The sequence below is a fragment of the Chionomys nivalis genome, chromosome 2, assembly GCF_950005125.1.
Source record: "Chionomys nivalis chromosome 2, mChiNiv1.1, whole genome shotgun sequence".
In the NCBI taxonomy this organism is placed as follows: domain Eukaryota; kingdom Metazoa; phylum Chordata; class Mammalia; order Rodentia; family Cricetidae; genus Chionomys; species Chionomys nivalis.
The window spans coordinates 9,557,025-9,575,172 of record NC_080087.1 but is presented as its reverse complement, the minus strand read 5'-3'; the positions used below and the strand labels follow the sequence as shown (position 1 = coordinate 9,575,172).

Here is an 18,148-nt window from a genome sequence, read left to right as displayed (position 1 = left end):
GTCACTGTGGAGCCGGGCTTTAAAGGCTCATATGCTCAAGCCATGTGCAGTGCTTCAGTTCACTTCCTATTGCTTGTGAGATCAAGATGTAGGAATCTTAGTTCCTTCTCCCACACCATGTCTGCCTGTAAGTTGCCGTGTCCCACCATGATGATAATGTGAGATAAGCTTCTGAACCTGTGAGTCACCCAATAAAATGCTTTCCTTTATAAGTGTTGCTGTGTTCATGGAGTCTCTTCACGACAACAGAAACCCTCACTAAGACCGAAGGCATCAATAGGCATCACGACAGGAGCAACTGCTCCTCCCAGCAGCCACATTCCGTCCTAGAGCTGGCTCTTCCTTTGGCGTCTAGTTGTTTGGTAGCAGGAGAAAAAAACCTGCTTGTGTCCTTGGAAAGGTCTGAACCTCAGAACCAAGAAGGTCCACTCAAGAGTCCCAGGCACTCCCGTGTGTCCCCTGACATGGAGAGAGGGTTGTGCCTTGGCCTTCCTCACTGTCTTGTTCCTCAGTACCTCATGTTTACCTTTCCATGTTCTAAAACTATAAAACCAGTTCACCATCTAAAGATCCCTCCATGGGAAGCCACTGGCTTTCTCTTCTCTGGCTGAGAAAGGAGCACAGCAGGCTGCACAGCGATGAGGGAAGGAGTTCCATACAGCACACTAAGTGCACAGCACTAAGAGGCTGAGCAGGGTGAGTGACAGTGGGGCTAAAGTCATCGGAGCTGAGAATCTGGATTTGAAGTGTAATAAAATGGAAAATGGAAAAGATAGCGCCAGGCATTTTGCTGGCAGATGGACAAGGAAGTGTGCGTTCCTGGGTGTGGCTGTGTGTTGTGTAAACTAACTGTGTTCTGGGAACATCTAGGCAAAATATATCAGACAAGTAAGAAATGTTGCTATGTGTAAGAGGGTGGTAATGTGTTAAAAATAAAGGCTTGAGAGTAATGTTCAATGGCTGGACAGGGCAGCGAGGGGCCGAGAATGACGCTGAAGAACACCCACGTTTAGGAGACTGGGGAGAATGACAGCTGAGTGCATGAAAGCTGAACGTCTGTCAGGGAAAAGGAACTGGCAAGAATGAGTCTGGACACTAAGACTACGAGGCAGGGGAAAGCAGGAAGCAGGCCCAGGAGGAACAAAGGGTCAGCTCTGTCCATGCCTCCAGGGATCGCTCTGCTTGCACCAAGCACAGTTGATTAGAAGAAGTGAGTAATTCTCAGAAAATGCCGCCTTCCAACCTGCCAGCTGTCCTGTGGGAGCGTGCCACATCATCCCTAGTCCTGATTTAATAAGAATGACACCAACAGTCTGCAAACAGAAACAGGAAGCACACTGCCAACATCGTGCCATGCAGCCCAAGAACAAGTCATCAAGATGGCCGGAGCAAGCTTCATGCTCCTGACCCAGCGTCCTTCCCCTAGCACCTCACCTCAGAGGCAGGTGAGCAGCTCTCCTGCTCTCAGCGAGCACAACTTCACCTCTATCCTCTCTTTCCAGTTCTTGCTGGCACAGTATGCAGATGTATTTGGCTGCAACATGGAAATATTATCATTGCTTCCTTAGCTAGTGACAATATTTTTTTACAACAAAAGGCTTAAGCTGAAGTGATTATCAGAATTTTGCTGTTAGAGATTCTTCTAGTGGGAGTTGGGAGACAGGATTAGGAAACAAGCGAAGTCTGGGGAGAGTGGCCAGCATCCATTTTGCTTGGCTCTCCTCTCTTGACTATGCATACACACAACTCACCAACAGACACATGAAAGAAGCAGCCACTGTGGTATGTCTTTTCCTCTTCCATGTGCCGGCCATGGTCAAAGCTTATAGAGACCAAGTACTAGAGCTGGGTGTGGTGATATATATCCATGATCCCAACTCCTGCAGAGACAGAAAGATACCTAATTTGAGACCCTCCTGAGTAACACGGAGAGAATATGAACAAATCACACACAGGGAAGGGGCAAAGGAGAGGGAGAGGAAGAGAAAGAAAGACAGAGATAGAGAGTCAGAGACAGAGAGACACACACGGAGGATAACAATGGAATAGAGGATAACAACAAAATAGAATAGAATGGACGCTAATTCAGCGCCCTTAAGAGAGAATTTAGAGTAAGCTCTCTACCTGAGTCCACGGATGAAAGTGTAAGTGAACTCAATGCTCAAAGGCTGTGAGGCATCTTGTGTCTAAGTATAATCTCCTTTGCAGTCTGAGAATGATTTGCTATATTTAAAACACAGGAGGACACCATCAGAGGCAGTACCCACTGTAGGGCCACACAGATGGGACCATGCTAGGTACATGTGCTAGTGCTCCACCCATGAGCATCCACAGAAGCAGGGGCTGTCCGTCTGCCATCTTATCACACTGTGCCAAGATGGGAATAAAGTGATCAGCAGAAACAGATTCCTAGACGCACAATAAGAGGGAGCAGTAGAAACAGCAGCTCTACCGTACACTAATCATTTATTCAGAAGCAAAGACCAAGGCACAGACTTCTTGTTCACATTCTGCAATAGGGGCAACAGAGAATGCAGAGTGCTGCATGGGATAGCTGCAGAGATTGCTCCTCATGTGATAGGAGACAACATAGAATGCAGAGGGCTGCATGGGATCGATGCAGGAGTTGTTCTACCACATTAGACAACTCCTGAATAATGACATGAAGATTCTGCAAGACTGAATGGTCCTCAAAGATTCACAGCCTTCAACCATAATGCTTAGATCAGTTCTGATGAGTTTATGCTGTCCTTTGAGCCTTTCTTCATTTCATTTATCATTATTTAGGAAAGGATTAAACTGTATGACGAACATTCCCACAGTCCATTTTGGAAAGGCAGAGTTACACACTTTCAGGTTTTCACATTAGATAGACACCTTCAGCTACGTCTCCCAAGCATTCTCTGCACCTTTTTAACCATCTTTTCATAGTTTTTATTGAACTATATATATTTCTCCGCTCCCCTCCCTTCCTCTCTACTCCTCTTCTACCCTCTTCCCGTGATTCCCCCCCCAAGCTCCCAATTTACTCAGATCGTGTCTTTTTCTACTTCCCATGTACATTAGATCCATATAGGTTTTTGCTATCTACGTTTTTTGAGATTGTGATTTGTAGGCTGATTTTTCTTTGCTTTATGTCTAAAACCCACTTATGAGTGAGTACATATTTTATTTGTCTTCCTGGGTCTGGGTTACCTCAGTCAATATAATTTTTAGATCCATCTATTTGTCCACAAATTTTAGGATGTAATTTTTTTCTGCTGTGCAGTACTCCATTGTATAAATGTATAACATTTTCCTCATCCATTCTTTAGTCAAGGGAAATTTATGTTGTTTCCATGTTCTGTCTGTAACAAATAATGCTGCTATACACATAGTTGAGCAGATGTCCTTGTGGTATGACTGAGCATTTTTTGGGTATATACCCCAAAGCGGTATTGCTAGATCTTGAGGTAGGTTGTTTCCTAATTTTCTGAGAAATCGCCATACTGATTTCCAAAGGGGCTGTACCAGTTTGGGCTCCCACCAACAATGCAGGAGTGTTCCCCTTACCCCACACCCTGTGCAGCATAAGTTGTCATCAGTGGTTTTGATCTTGGCCATTCTTACAGATGTAAGATGGAATCTCAGAGTTGTTTTGATTTGCATTTCTCTGATGGCTAAGGATGTTAAGCATTTCCTTAACTGTCTTTAAGTCATTTTAGATTCCTCTGTGGAGAGTTCTCTGTTTAGGTCTGTACTCCATTTTTTTTATTGGATTATTTGTTCTTTTGATGATGAATTTCTTGAGTTCTTTGCATATTTTAGAGATCAGCCCTCTGTTCAATGTGGAGTTGGTGAAGATCTTTTCCCATTCTGTAGGCTGTCGTTTTGTTTTGTTAACCATGTACTTTGCTTTACAGAAGCTTCTGAGTTTCAGGAGGTTCCATTTATTAATTGTTTCCCACAGTGTCTGTGCTGCTGGGGTTATATTTAGGAAGTGGTCTCCTGAGCCAATGTGTTCAAGTGTAAATCCTACTTTCTCTTCTGTGAGTTCCAGTGTGGTTGGTTTTATGTTGAGGTCTTTGATCCATTTAGACTTGAGTCTTGTGCATGGCGATAGATATGGACCTATTTTCATTCTTCTACATGTTGATAACCAGTTAGGCCAAGACCATTTGTTGAATATGCTTTATTTTCCCCATTTGTATCTTTTGCTTCTTAGTGAAAAATTAGGTGTTTATAGGTGTGTAGATTAATATCTGGGTCTTCGATTCCATTCCATTGGCCCCCTGTCTGTTTTTATGCAAATATCAGGCTGTTTTCAGTACTGTAGCTCTGTAGTAGAGTTTGAAGTCAGGGATTGTGATGCCTCCAGAAGTTCTTTTATTGTACAGGATTATTTTGGCTATTCTGAGAGTTTTGCTTTTCCATATGAAGTTGAGTACTGTTCTTTTGAGGTCTGTGAAAAATTTTGCAGGGATTTTGATGGGCATTGCATTGAATCTGTAGATTGCTTTTGGTAAGATTGTCATTTTTACTATGTTAATTCTACCTACCCAAAAGCATGGGAGATCTTCCTTTTTTTTTTTTTTTTTTTTTGGTGTCTTCTTCAATTTCTTTCTTCAAAGATTTAAAATTTTTGTCATACAGGTCTTCAACTTGTTTGGTTAGAGTTACTCTGAGATATTTTACACTATTTGTGGTTATTGTAAAAAGTGTTGTTTCTTTGATTTCTTTCTCAGACCATTTATTATCTGTGTAAAGATGGGCTATTGATTTTTTCAAGTTAATCTTGTATCCTGCTACATTTCTGAAAGTGTTTATGATTTGCAGAAGTTCCTTGGTAGAATTTTTGTGGTCCCTTATGTAAACTATCATATCATCAGCAAATAGTGAGAGTTTGACTTCGTGTCTTCTAATTTGTATCCCCTTGATCTCCTTGTGTTGTCTTATTTCTCTAGCTAGGACTTTAAGAATTATATTGAATCGATGGAGACAGAGTGGACAACCTTGTCTTGTTTCTGATTTCAGTGGGATCTCTTTGAGTTTCCATTTAGTTTGATGTTGGCTATTGGCTTGGTGCATATTGCCTTTATTATGTCTATGTATGTTCCTTGTATCTCTGCTCTCTCCAAGACATTTTTCATGAAAGGATGTTGTATTTTGTCTAATGATTTTTCAGGATTTAATGAGATGATCATGTAGGGGTTTTTTTTTTTTTCAGTTTGTTTATATGGTGGATTAGATGAACAGATTTTTGTATGTTGAACTATGCCTGCATCTCTGGGATAAAGCTGGCTTATGGTGGATTGTTTTCCTGATGTGTTCTTGGATTTGGTTTGCCAGTATTTTAGCATCAATGTTCATGAGAGAGAGAGATTGGCCTCTAATTATCTTTCTTAGCAATGTCTTTGTGTGGTTTGGGTATCAAGGTAATTGTCGCCTCATAAAAAGAGTTTGGCAATGTTCCTTCTGTTTCTTTATGTGGAATAATTTGAGGAGTATTGGTATTAGTTCTTCTTTAAAATTTTTTGTAGAATTCTGTGCTGAAAGCATCTGGCCCTGGTTTTTTTTTGTTTGTTTGTTTGTTTTTTTGTTAGAAGACTTTTGATGATTGTTTCTATTTCTTTGGCAGTTATATGTCTATTTAATTTGATTATCTGGTCTTAATTTAATTTTGGCAAGTGATATTTATATAGAAATTGTCCATTTCCTTTAAGTTTTTCAATTTTATGGAGTACAGGTTTCTCAAAAAATGACCTGATGATTCTCTAGATTTCTTCTGTGTCTGTTGTTATGTCCCCCTTTTCATTTCTGATTTTGTCAATTTGAATATTCTCTCTACCTTTTGGTTAGTTTGGCTAAAAATTTTTCTATTTTTGTTGATTTTCTCAAAGAACCAACTCTTAATCTCATTGAATCTTTGTATTGATTTCTTCTTCTTTTTTTTTTTTTTTTTTTGATTGGGGGGCAACAGGGAAGGAGCCTCTTTCATCAGCAGGAGTTCTTCAGCCACTCCAGGCTTGGGCCCTGAGGGTCCTGGGGGTGGCTGGGCACATCCGGCATGTTCCCATTATCTCATACAGGGACTGGGTAGTTGTAGGGTGTTGCCTGGTTGATCATGGAAGCATACTTGGTGTAGGGGCTGATTATGGGCATAATTATAGCGAGACCCCAGACTGAGAAGGACACCACCAGAACCGGCTCCTTCGCCCAGGCATTCTTGAGGAAAGTGGTGATTCTCGCGGCCATCTTGGTTTTGGAGCTGACAAGGGCGAGGAGCTTCTATTTTGTTGATTTTACCTCTCAATTTGATTATTTTCTGTTGTCTATTCCCCCTGGGTGAATTACTTCTTTTTGTTCTAGAGTTTTCAATTGTTCTGTTGACTCACTAGTGTGGGATTTTTCCAGCTTCTTTATGTAGACATTTAGTACTATGAACTTTCCTTTTAACACTGCTTTCATTGTGTCCCATAAATTTGGGTATGTTGTGTGGTCATTTTCATTGAATTTTAGGAAGTCTTTAATTTATTTCTTTATTTCTTCCTTGATCCATTGATGATTCAAGGGCACATTGTTAATTTCCATGTGTTTGTGAGCTTCGTGAAATCAGTGTTACTGTTGAATTCTAATTTTAAGCCACAGTGATCCGATAAGATACATGGAGTTATTCCAATTTTTTTTTTTTTATCTGTTGAGGTTTGCTTCGTTACTAGTATGTGGTCAGTTTTTGAGAAGGTTCCATGAGGTGTTGAGAAGAAGGTATATTCTTTTATGTTTGGATGGAATGTTCTATAGATGTCTGTTAAGTCTATTTGAGTCATAACATCTGTTTGTTCCCTTATTCTCTTTTAATTTTCTGTCTGACAGATCTGTCCAGTGGTGAGAGTGGGGTGTTGAAGTCTCCCACTCTCAGTGCATATGGTTTAATGTGTGATTTAAGCATTAGTAGTGTTTCTTTCATATATGAGTACCGTACCCTTGTATTTGGGGCATAGACATTCAGTATTAAGATTTCCTCTTGATGGGTTTTTTCTTTTACTAATATAAATTGCCCTTCTTTGTCTCTTTTGATTGATTGTAGTTTGAAGTCTACTTTGTTAGATATTAGGATAGCTACACTAGCTTGTTTCTTAGGTCCATTTGATTGGAAACTTTTTTCCCAACCTTTTACTCTGAGGCAATATCTGTCTTTGAGGTTGAGGTGTATTTCTTGTTTGCAGCAGAAGGATGGATTCTATTTTTGTCTCAAATCTGTTACCCTGTGTCTTTTTATAGGTGAGTTGAGTTCATTTATATTAAGTGATATTAATGACCAGTGATTGCTAGTTCCTGTTATTTTAGTTTTCACTGTTGGTAATGCTATTGTGTGTGTTTTCCCCTTCTTTGGGATTTGTTTCTGTGAGATCATCTATTGTCTGTGTTTTCATGGCATAGCTAACTTCCTTGGGCTGGAGCTTTCCTTCTAGTACTCTGTGAAGGACTAGGTTTGTGGCTAGGTATTGGTTAAATCTGATTCTGTCATGGAATATTTTGTTTTGTCCTTATATGATGATTGAAAGCTTTGCTGGGTATAGTAGTCTGGTCTGGCATTTCAGGTATCTTAAAGTCCGCATAACACTTGACCAGGACCTTCTGGCTTTCATTGTTTCCATTCAGATGTCATGTGTTAATTCTGATATGTCTGTCTTTATATGTTACTTGAACTTTTTCCTTTGCAGCTCTTAATATTCTTTCTTTATTCTGTATGTTTAGTGTTTTGATTATTATGTGGCAAGGGGACTTTTTTTGGATCTGACCTATTTGGTGTTCGGGAGGCTTCTTATATCTTCATAGGCATATCTTTCTTTAGGTTGGAAAAGGTTTTTTTCTATGATTTTGTTGAATATATTTTCGGCACTTTTGAGTTGGGCTTCTTATCCTTCTCCTATTGCTAGCATCCTTCGGTTTGGTCTTGTCACGATGCCCCATATTTCCTGGATATTCTGTGACAAGAGTTGGTTAGATTTAATGTTGTCTGTCTCCCCTATTGTATCTTCAGTGCTTGAAATTTTCTCTTCCTTCTCTTGCATTCTGCTGTTTATGCTTCCGTTTATGGTTCCAGATCCTTTTCTCATGATTTCTGTTTTTACAATTCCCTCGGTTTATATTTTCTTTATTGTCTCTATTTTGGTTTTCAAGTCTTGTATTGTTTCTTTCATCTGTTTAATTGCTTTCTTTAAGGAATTTGTTCATTTTTTTCAATTTTTTTGTTTGTCTTTTCCTCCATTTCTTTGAGGAAATTTTTCATTTCCTCTTTAAGGGCCTCAAACACTATCCTAAAGTTATTTTTTTGGGTCATTTTCTTCTGCTTCATCTATATTTGCTTGTTTAAGTCTTGCTGTTGCAGGGCCACTAGTTTTTGTTGCTGTCATGTTGCTCTTTGTGGTGTTGAGTGTGTTCTTACCTTGTCCACCCGTCTTCTCCTCTGATTGGTGTAGTTGGGGCTGCGTCTCTGCAGATCAGTCTTCCAGGTGCCAGTAGATCCAAGGCTCAGATGGTTGCTTTTCAAGGTGCAGTCAGGGCCACGGTTCCAGTCACACCAGAGATCACTTGGTGTTCCCAGAGAATACTCAGTGCTCCTTTAGGTTGCTCTGAAACCCCGGGGGTCATTTAGTCCTGCTCCCAGGGAGGTTGCTTGCTTGGGGCTGCTCCCACTGAAGTTGCTGCCTTGGGCCTGCTTCAGCAGAGGTCACTGGCTCAGGCCTGCTCCGGTGGAACTTGCTGGCTCGGAACTGCTCCAGCAGAGGTTACTGACTTGGGCCTGCTTCCTCAGAGGTTGCTGATTTGTGCCTTGTCCAACAAAGGTCACTGGCTTGGGCCTGCTCCCTCAGCAGTTGCTCCCTTGTACCTGCTCCTGTCTTTCTGCAACTTTAATTGGTAGCTGCCAAGCATGTTTTTCCTAGGCTTTAGTATCTCGTTAACACTGAAACTTCTGGAGATAAATCATAAATTAGACTCTCATGGCTCAATATCTGTTTAACACATTTATATTCCCTTCTATTCTAATTCATCTTTCTGCTTTGTTTTGTGAAGTGCGTACATTTCTTAACCTTGTATTTTCCCCATCTTATTTTTTAATGACTCGTGTTGTCCTGTGAGCCACATGCCATCTTGACTCTAAGACATACTGAGACACAATGCATTGAAGTACTAAAATCGATACCTTTATGTGCTTTACTTTACTTCTGTGTGGATGTCATGCTCAATTATAAGCTCTCAGTTCTTTTCCCTTCTCCGTTATCCATTTCCAGCACCAACACAACGGACATGTGCTGAATGTTTGAAAGAATTCTAGACATACACTGAAATAACTGTCAGATAATATCAGTGTACCATGTGGCAAAATCGACTGAAAAGTGTTCTGTTGCAAAGGCAAGGCACGCTGCTACTTTGACTACCCGTCTAATGCAGTTAATGAGAACGACTCCTCTCAGCGTCACACTGCATAATTCTGCTGCCTAGATTGTACCAATCTATGCATCAACCTTCACTATCAAAATATGACCTATTTCCTCATCACCAAGCAACAGTGAGGGAAGGAGTGAGAAAGATGAGTTTATGAATGCAAATTAAGGTTAATTTAAAGATGCAAAGCTTCTGGAATCCATAGACATACCATGATGGTTAAGCTTGCATGTCAGCTGGAAGGGATTTAGAGTCATCATGGAAACAAATCTCAGTGTATGTCTGTGAGGGATTATCTACCCTGGGTTAATTGAGGTGAGGAGACCCTACCTAAATATAGGCAACACCATTATCTGGTCTGGAGTCACGGAATAAACCAAAAGGAAAAGCCAAGGTGAACATAAGCTTCCTATCCCTGCTTCCTGAGTGAATCTATAAGATTGTCAGGTTCTTCTGCTCTTGCCACCATGCCTTACCCATGACATACTGCGCTGTATAATGCCCGCCCCTGCCACCATGCTTTTCCTCCATGATAGACTCACTCTATTCTGCGAGCCAAAGTGCATCCATCCTTCCTTATAGGCTTTTCTCAGAGCTTTGCTGCAGCAAGGAACAAGTAACTAAGATGCATATCCAAATCTTGTCTTTTCCACGCTTTGTTGCCATAGAAGTATTGGGAGCAGGTGGCATCGTGGAACCCAATTATGCATCCTCTGAATGCATGGCTGTGTGCAGCCATAGGAAGCATGTGTGGTGAAATGACAGAGCCGTGGATGGGGAAGGAAACATTAAGATAAAGGAAGATTGTTAACGGAGAGTCCAGAGGAAACTCGCACACATTTACAATTTTCACCTGGAAGTACAGCTGCCTTTGACTCTGTGCAAAGCATTGCACTTGAAAAGCATCCCCAGGAGCAGAAAGGCAGAACAAATGTGCAGGATGCTTTGGCAGTCTCAGCCACCTGGATCCTGATGGATGCTGATCCCATTGTCTTCACAGGATCTTCCCTGCACACAGAGAAACAGCTCTGCCCTTTGCACCCCGGCTCCGCTGGAAAGCACTCCATCCTTCCCATCTCTCCACACTGCTTCTTCCCTGTGCAGCCCCACTTCTCCTATGGAGAAGTGTTACTCATCTGCATGTCTCACAGTGAGGGAAGCTGCCCCAGTACCTAAGCTCTCCTGGGCTCCTGTTTGGAGCTCATCCAGGACTTTCTCCCACCTTTGACCACTTTACTGCAGCACTTACTAGAAAATTCCAGTGCTAGGCTGTGAGTCACGAGGCTGTTTTGGACAGACAGGACTGTTGGCTCTGTGCTGTCCAGTACACAGCAGAGAATAAATAGCTAATGGTTGTTACAGTGAAACTAATTTATGCATGGGAAGTTACCACAGTACATCAATGGAGAAGTTTTTCTACTTTACAAATGCTTGTTTTTCCAAGAGGTCAAGAAACCTAAAGGTATGCAGCATTCCTCTGCAGGAGCAGCCCCTACCAGAAGTGGATTTTCCTGATTTCAAAATACCTAGTTCACTTTAGTTCCACAAAAAGTGACAGCGATTGGGAGAGAGGCTAGACGCGGAGGGATCTGTGAGCCGAAGCGGAGGGATCTGTGGGCCACAGTGTCAGCCCCTCTATCCTCTCACTCATTACTCTACAGCTGTTTGTTTGTTCTAGAAGAATCTTTATGAGAAAAGTCATCCAAGGACTTAGGAGGCAATTGAAGGCAGTTTCAGAGCGTCCCTGCTGTGGTTGGAATGTTTGTCTCCAGATTCATACTGTGCAGCTCAGTCCCCAGTGGAACGCCAGGAAGATGCGGGAGTTTGGTGAGGCGATGCGCTGGTGGCAGCCCCTCACGAGTGAGCCTAGTGCCCTGGTAATGAAGGCTCTTGTCGGGCTCCAGGTGGCTCCTCGGAAGGGAGAAAGGCAGCACCATCTGAGGAGGCCTCCAGCATGGTGCCTTACTTTTCGACTTCCAGCTTCCAGAAATCAGAAAAATTAATTTCTATTATTTAATTTCTGTGCATGTGGGAAATATGTTTCCCCCAGTAGAATATTTACATTGAAAACACTATAACTATATTATTAAGTTAAAGATAAGATAAAACCAGAAAATAGTATTAGTTAATTAAAGGAAGGTTTAAAAAAGGCTCTTATGATTTCAGTGGTTGAATGATTGAGAGGAAAACTAAGGACGAGCAGAGCAGTTGGGAAACAAACAGTGGTAGTTTGAATGTAATTGGGCCCCCATAATCTCATAAGGAGTGGCACTATTAGAAGTATGAACTTGTTGGAGGAAGTGTGTTACAGTGGGGTAGGCTTTGAAGTTTCCGGTGCTCAAGATATGCCCAGTGTCTCAGTTTACTTCCTGTTGCTTTCAGGATCAAGAAGTGTGCTCTCAGATCCTTCTCCAGCACCATGTCTTCCTATATACCAGCATGTCCTGCTATGTTGATAATAGACTAAGCCTCTGAAACTGTAAGCCGCCCAATTAGATGTTTTCCTTTATTAAAGTTGTTGTAGCCATGGCGTCTCTTCATAGCAATAGAAACCCTAACTAAGACACAGATTGCAAATGTAATAATCTTTCGAAGCTGGAGTCGGCTGACTGTCCAGTTTCACCTACCCATGAGTGTAGTTCTCCCCTACCCATGAGTGTAGATCTCCCCTATCCATGAGTGTAGATCTCCCCTACCCATGAGTGTAGATCTCCCCTACCCATGAGTGTAGATCTCCCCTACCCATGAGTGTAGATCTCCCCTACCCATGAGTGTAGATCTCCCCTACCCATAAGTGTAGATCTCCCCTACCCATGAGTGTAGATCTCCCCTACCCATGAGTGTAGATCTCCCCTACCCATGAGTGTAGATCTCCCCTACCCATGAGTGTAGATCTCACCTTCCCATAGCCCACTTATTTGTAAAACTCAGACCTCCCTGGCTGCCTTCACATCTCTTCTGCCTGTCCTCCAAACACGGTGTCTCAATTTAGAGTGCTGCTTTTGACTAAATATTTCTCCATAAATATACATTTCTTTTTTTCTATCAATATTTAAGAGTTTTGAAATTCTCTGGCAATTTGATACAACCAAACTTACTAAAAAGATAATACGTACATAATACACATATACATGGATACGCACAAACAATACTGCATATCATTTCAATGGCTAACAGAAAGGACCTATCATTCGGATAAGTACACACTCATAATGGCCAGGACCTGTGTGCTGTGCATTCCATGTGAGTGAAGCCCACACACCAGTGAATAAACACTTGGAGGCACATCTTTGTGTGGGAACACTGGTGCTGACACGGACAGTAGCGATATAAAATGAGCAACATTGCATCAGCTATGGTGACTTCACCATCACAGACAGAAGCCACATGCCACCCACTGAACAGAATTCCTATTGTGGAGACAGCAAGATCAGTGTTTGCATTTTGTATTTATCGCTTTCGTGTGCTGTGGCACAAAGATGTTTGTTTGTCTTTTTGAACGTAAATGTTCTCATCTTCATGATGGAGAGAAGAGAGAACTATGTTTTTGTCCCTGAATGGTTTGAAGAGTAAGGGTCAAAATAAGAATGGGTCCTCACCTAAGAGGAGATGTGGTGGCAGGGAGGGCTGTGCTCAAGTCTTCTCATTCGGGGAACTGTTTTATCGGCCTAAGGGACCTTGTTATGATCTAGGTGCTCAGCTTCAAAATACCTTTCCTTAAATTTATCTTTCATTCATAAACTCTTCTACATAAAAATCCCCTCCTCATGGTACCCTCTTATCTATCACTGGGCAACTTTAACACCTTGAAATGTAGCATGGATTCTAATTAGTCTTATCCACCTACCCCTGGACCCAGCAATACCACTCTTGGGAATATACCCAAGAAATGCCCTATTCATACAACAAAAGTATATGCTCAACTATGTTCATAGCAGCATTGTTTGTAATAGCCAGAACCTGGAAACAACCTAGATGCCCTTCAATGGAAGAATGGATGAAGAAAGTATGGAATATATACATATTAGAGTACTACTCAGCAGTAAAAAACAATGACTTCCTGAATTTTGCAGGCAAATGGACAGAAATAGAAAACACTATCCTGAGTGAGGTGAGCCAGACCCAAAAAGAGGAACATGGGATGTACTCACTCATATTTGGTTTCTAGCCATGAATAGGGGACGTTGAGCCTATTATGCGTGATCCTAGAGAACTAATTAAGAAGGTGAACCCAAAGAAAAACATTTAGGCAATGAAAAGAGACAGAGACAAAGACCAACATTGGAGCACCGGACTGAAATCTCAAGGTCCAAATCAAGAGCAGGAGACAGAGCATGAACAAGGAACTCAGGACCGCGAGGGGTGCACCCACACACTGAGACAATGGGGATGTTCTATCAGGAACTCACCAAGGCCAGCTGGCCTGGGTCTGAAAAAGCATGGGATAAAACCGGACTTGCTGAACATAATGGACGAGGACTACTGAGAACTCAAGAACAATGGCACTGGGTTTTGATCCTACTGCACGTACTGGCTTGGTGGGAGCCTAGGCAGTTTGGATGCTCACCTTACTAGACCTGGATGGAGGAGGGTGGTCCTTGGACTTCCCACAGGGCAGGGAACCCGGATTACTCTTAGGATGATGAGGGAGGGGGACTTGATGGGGTAGGGGGAGGGAAATGGGAGGTGGTGGCGGGGAGAAGGCAGAAATCTTTAATAAATCAATCAATCAATCAATCAATCAATCTTATATCACATTTATAAAAATAATAATAATAAAAACCCAGAATCAGCTATCAGCGGCAAAAACTGAAGAATCAGAGAAGCAGAGAAGCCAGGCACTAGAGTTCTTACCTCTACCAATGCTCAGACCAAAGGGGTGATCCTGTCTCTACAAAACCTTAGACTCATACTCAGACTGAATCCTCAGACTGCCTCTGAGCTCCTGTCGCCTCCTGCCTTATATTTCTCTCTCCACCCAGCCATATCACTTCTGCCTCCACCTTCCCAGTGCTGAGATTAAAGGTATGGGATCCCAAGTGCTGGGATCACCTTTATGTGGGCTCTGTTTCTCTTTTAGAGAGATTCAACATCACGTAGCCCAGGGTGGCCTTGAACTCAGAGATCTATCTACCTCTGTCTCCTGAGTGCTGAGCTTAAAGGTGTGTGCCATCACTGCCTAGCCTTTATGGCTAAACAGTGGCTTAGCTCTGCACTCTGATTTTCAGGCAAGCTTTATTTATTAGATCACAAACAAAATATCACTACACTGACAAACTTTTTTAAAACAATCAAAACCTTTAAATACCGACTTGCAGGCTAAACCCGACATGGCACGCTAATGATAATAAGGTACGTACACAGAAACCTCATGAACAGCACACATCACATATCACACACTGTGCAGGGAAGCCAGAGGAGCAGCAGGCTCAAGAGAAAAAGGAAGAACATATACAGGGCAGAGAGCAGCCAGTGCACCTAGCAGAATATACGGCAAAGCCGTAATGGCAAATGAATCTTGGTAGCAAATTGATCCTTTTTTTACATTGTTTAGCAGCAAACATTTAGAGGTTTCTGCAAAAATGTAGCAACTGGTGAAAAGCAACATTTATTATTTTAGTTGATATTAGTATTCAAATCCCCCCAGGATTACTATAGCTGTGGAAGAGGTTTGGGACTGAATTAACAAAGCTATTTGGATAACATTTGAAATAAGATCCAAGAGCCAAATAATGTGTCTATAAATCTTTATCTGCATCTGTAAATTTTCTAGTCTCTTGAGCTGCTTTCCTGGTACCTGGAGAAGAAAATTATTATTTTAATTTTAAAAAGCCAGTAGGTGCACGCATATACTGAGACCTAGATATACACATTTTTTCCAAAGATGCTTAATCTATTTTGATATGAAAGTATTATGAGCTAGTTTTTAACCCTGTTAATCTCCTAATAAAGACCCAAATAAAGAGAATCAGTAAAGGAGATCATTTAAAGGTACCTTTTAATGAAGTCATCCATCCCCCATACACAGGTCCTGCATGGGACCGGGCCGGCAGAGGATCTGGAGTCAACTCTATCTTCAGCAACAGGAAAGAAAGAGAAGACTAGGGGTACAGACTTGAACTCTAACACCTCTGAGCTACAGGGGATACATTACTCACAGGTAGCAAGTTTCAAGAGCTTCTCGGAGAGACACCACAGACTATCTTGTTATGAGAGAAACAGGTTCTAGCTAGGACAGACAGATGAGAAGCGCTGAGGAGAGAAGAACCTCTCATAAGGAGGATGGAATGTTTCCACGAGTGCTGTGTGGTGAGGGAGTGGGAAGAGACAGCCAGGCAGGCTGGGGGAGGGCTGCAGAGCAACCACCCTCCCTCACCTGCTGTCACCTCTTCACTTGGTCTGGGAGGTGAGCTCCATCTATGACAAGACAGCCCCAGGGGACGAGGCTGGAGCGAGGCTCACGGGAGCCAGGCTACCACTGGCACATCTCATATCCACAGTGTCTGACACATGCCGGGTACTGCGCAAAATGGCTTCACTCCCAACCCGTGAGGAGCTCCTATGGAACTCACTGAGAGTTACCCAAAGGAAAGCTAAAAGACTGGAGACTGCGGCTATCAACAGGCCAAGGCAGTTTCTGTATTCATTAATGGTAATCACAGCACACATAGGGGACTCCCACATCAGATAGCCCCATTTTATTTGCTTGCTGCATAGTTGTTTAATTGTTTTATATTGTACAGATTAGAGAGAGCTTTGATAGTTGGCCAATACATGCACGGAACTCTTTCCAGTCAGTGAGGAGCCTGGAGAAGTTTCAGATGAGAGGAAGTGCAGTGACTGGACCCCAGCACTTCAAGGACATGGAACTTGTTTAACTAGAATGTCTGAGTAGGAATGAATGGAAACGGAAGGAAGTTGAAAACTCTTGGATGATCTAGTTAAAGGCTTTGAAGCAGACAGTGAGGGTTTATACTTGCTTCTTTTTAGCGTGAAAGCTACTCTGAGATCAAAGTCATAGGTGAAAAGCAAGGTTGACAGCAGTGTTGAGAATTGATTGGGGAAAGTTTTTGATGGAGACGGGTGCATCAGCAAGAGAGAGAGATGTCATTCCTTTCTGCTTGTAAGTAATTACAATAATGGCCTATGTCAGTACTGCTAAAACTAAAGATTAGAGGCCATTATTACAACATAGCTATTTTTATATATATGCGAAAAATCCCAACTTTTAAGTGAAAATATTCATATTCCACCTATGAGAAGTCAATTATTACAGGTATTAAAGAAGAAATAAATGTTATCATAGTAAAGCCTATTGCTACATCTAAATCAAATTATGCAGGGTATATTTTATCCTACTGATGGCAAGAAGAGGGTATATTAAGTAAGGGATTAATTTACTTCATAAAATTGACTGGCTTATAATAATTATAAAATAATATTGATTAAAGGTGCCAGGTCAGTTTTATTAGGATTCTAGATTGGCTGACCAACCTGAAAAGAAAAAAACAAACAAAACCTCTAGGATCTAAGAAATCAAACATTAGTGCTTCGAGCCTAGCTACTGAATAATTGGGAGGAGAGCTCCCTCTTCAATGGTTAAACTGAAAGAGATTTTTACTCACAGACTGAGACAACGTAAAGAGGGAAAAGTGTTTAGTAATCACTGTGGCTCAAAACCATTTGAAAACAACAACAACAACAACAAACCAAGTTGGACCCTTTCCTTAGTGGAGTTTGCTAGAGTCCTAAGCACATTTCTCTCTTCCTCCCACCTGGATGATGGAGAGTAACCCACCACTGTGTTGAGAGATGAGAAGACATCAACACCAGGGCTAGAGTTAAAGACAAAAGGATGTTGACAGAGGTTTTTGTCCCGCCTGGTTCTGCAGCCATTAAGTCCCAAAGAATCACACAGAGGTCTACATTAGTTATAAACAGATTGGCCTAGTATCTCAGGCTTCTTATTAACTCTTATAACTTATATTAGCCCATTATTCTTGTCTATGTTAGCCATGTGGCTTGGTACCTAATTTGGTGAGGCAGTCACTTCTTGCTTCTTCTGTTGCTGGGACTGCAGACTACAGAATCCACTTCCCAGAATTCTCCTGTTCTCATTGGCCCACTTCTACTTCCTGTATGGTTACCCCACCTATACTTCCTGCCTGGCTACTGGCCAATCAGCAGTTATTTAAAATATAAGTGACAGGGTACAGACCATGGTCCCACATCACAAGGAGACAGCAGGAAGGCTGATGCCCAGACTCTTCACTGACAAGGTACAGACCATGGTCCCACATCAAAAGGAGGCAGCAGGAAGGCTGATGCCCAGACTCTTCACTGGCGTCACTGACCATTTCTATCACAAAGAAAACCAAAACAATGTATTCAAAGATCAAAATAAAACTCTTCATGGGATGAACTTGGCACAGTGTAGGATGTAATATATTCATATTCATAAAGTCCTTCAAATTACAAACCTACTCCAACGCAAGGCCCAAGAGTTTCTCCCTGCACGGCCCCATCTCTGGAATAACTATCATCAGAAAGTTCCAATACTTTCTACATGTAATTTATACCAGAAACATATTCCGCTACTATAGTTACCTGATTTGGATTCATCTTATGATCTTCATGCTGTTTAAGGGGCAGACCTAAGTACCTATTGGGTGACGGAATGTGACACATTGTGTCTATTTAGAAACTGAAAGAAACATTG

General features: G+C 41.8%; 1 protein-coding gene and 1 pseudogene across 2 annotated transcripts in view; both read right to left on the bottom strand.

Annotated features, from left to right (window-relative positions):
- Positions 1 to 18,148, bottom strand: part of Prkn (parkin RBR E3 ubiquitin protein ligase) — a 1,199,352-nt gene that overhangs the window by 642,948 nt on the left and 538,256 nt on the right. The gene's annotated exons all lie outside the window — the stretch shown is intronic.
- On the bottom strand, positions 5,977 to 6,234 carry LOC130862318 (NADH dehydrogenase [ubiquinone] 1 alpha subcomplex subunit 3-like; annotated as a pseudogene).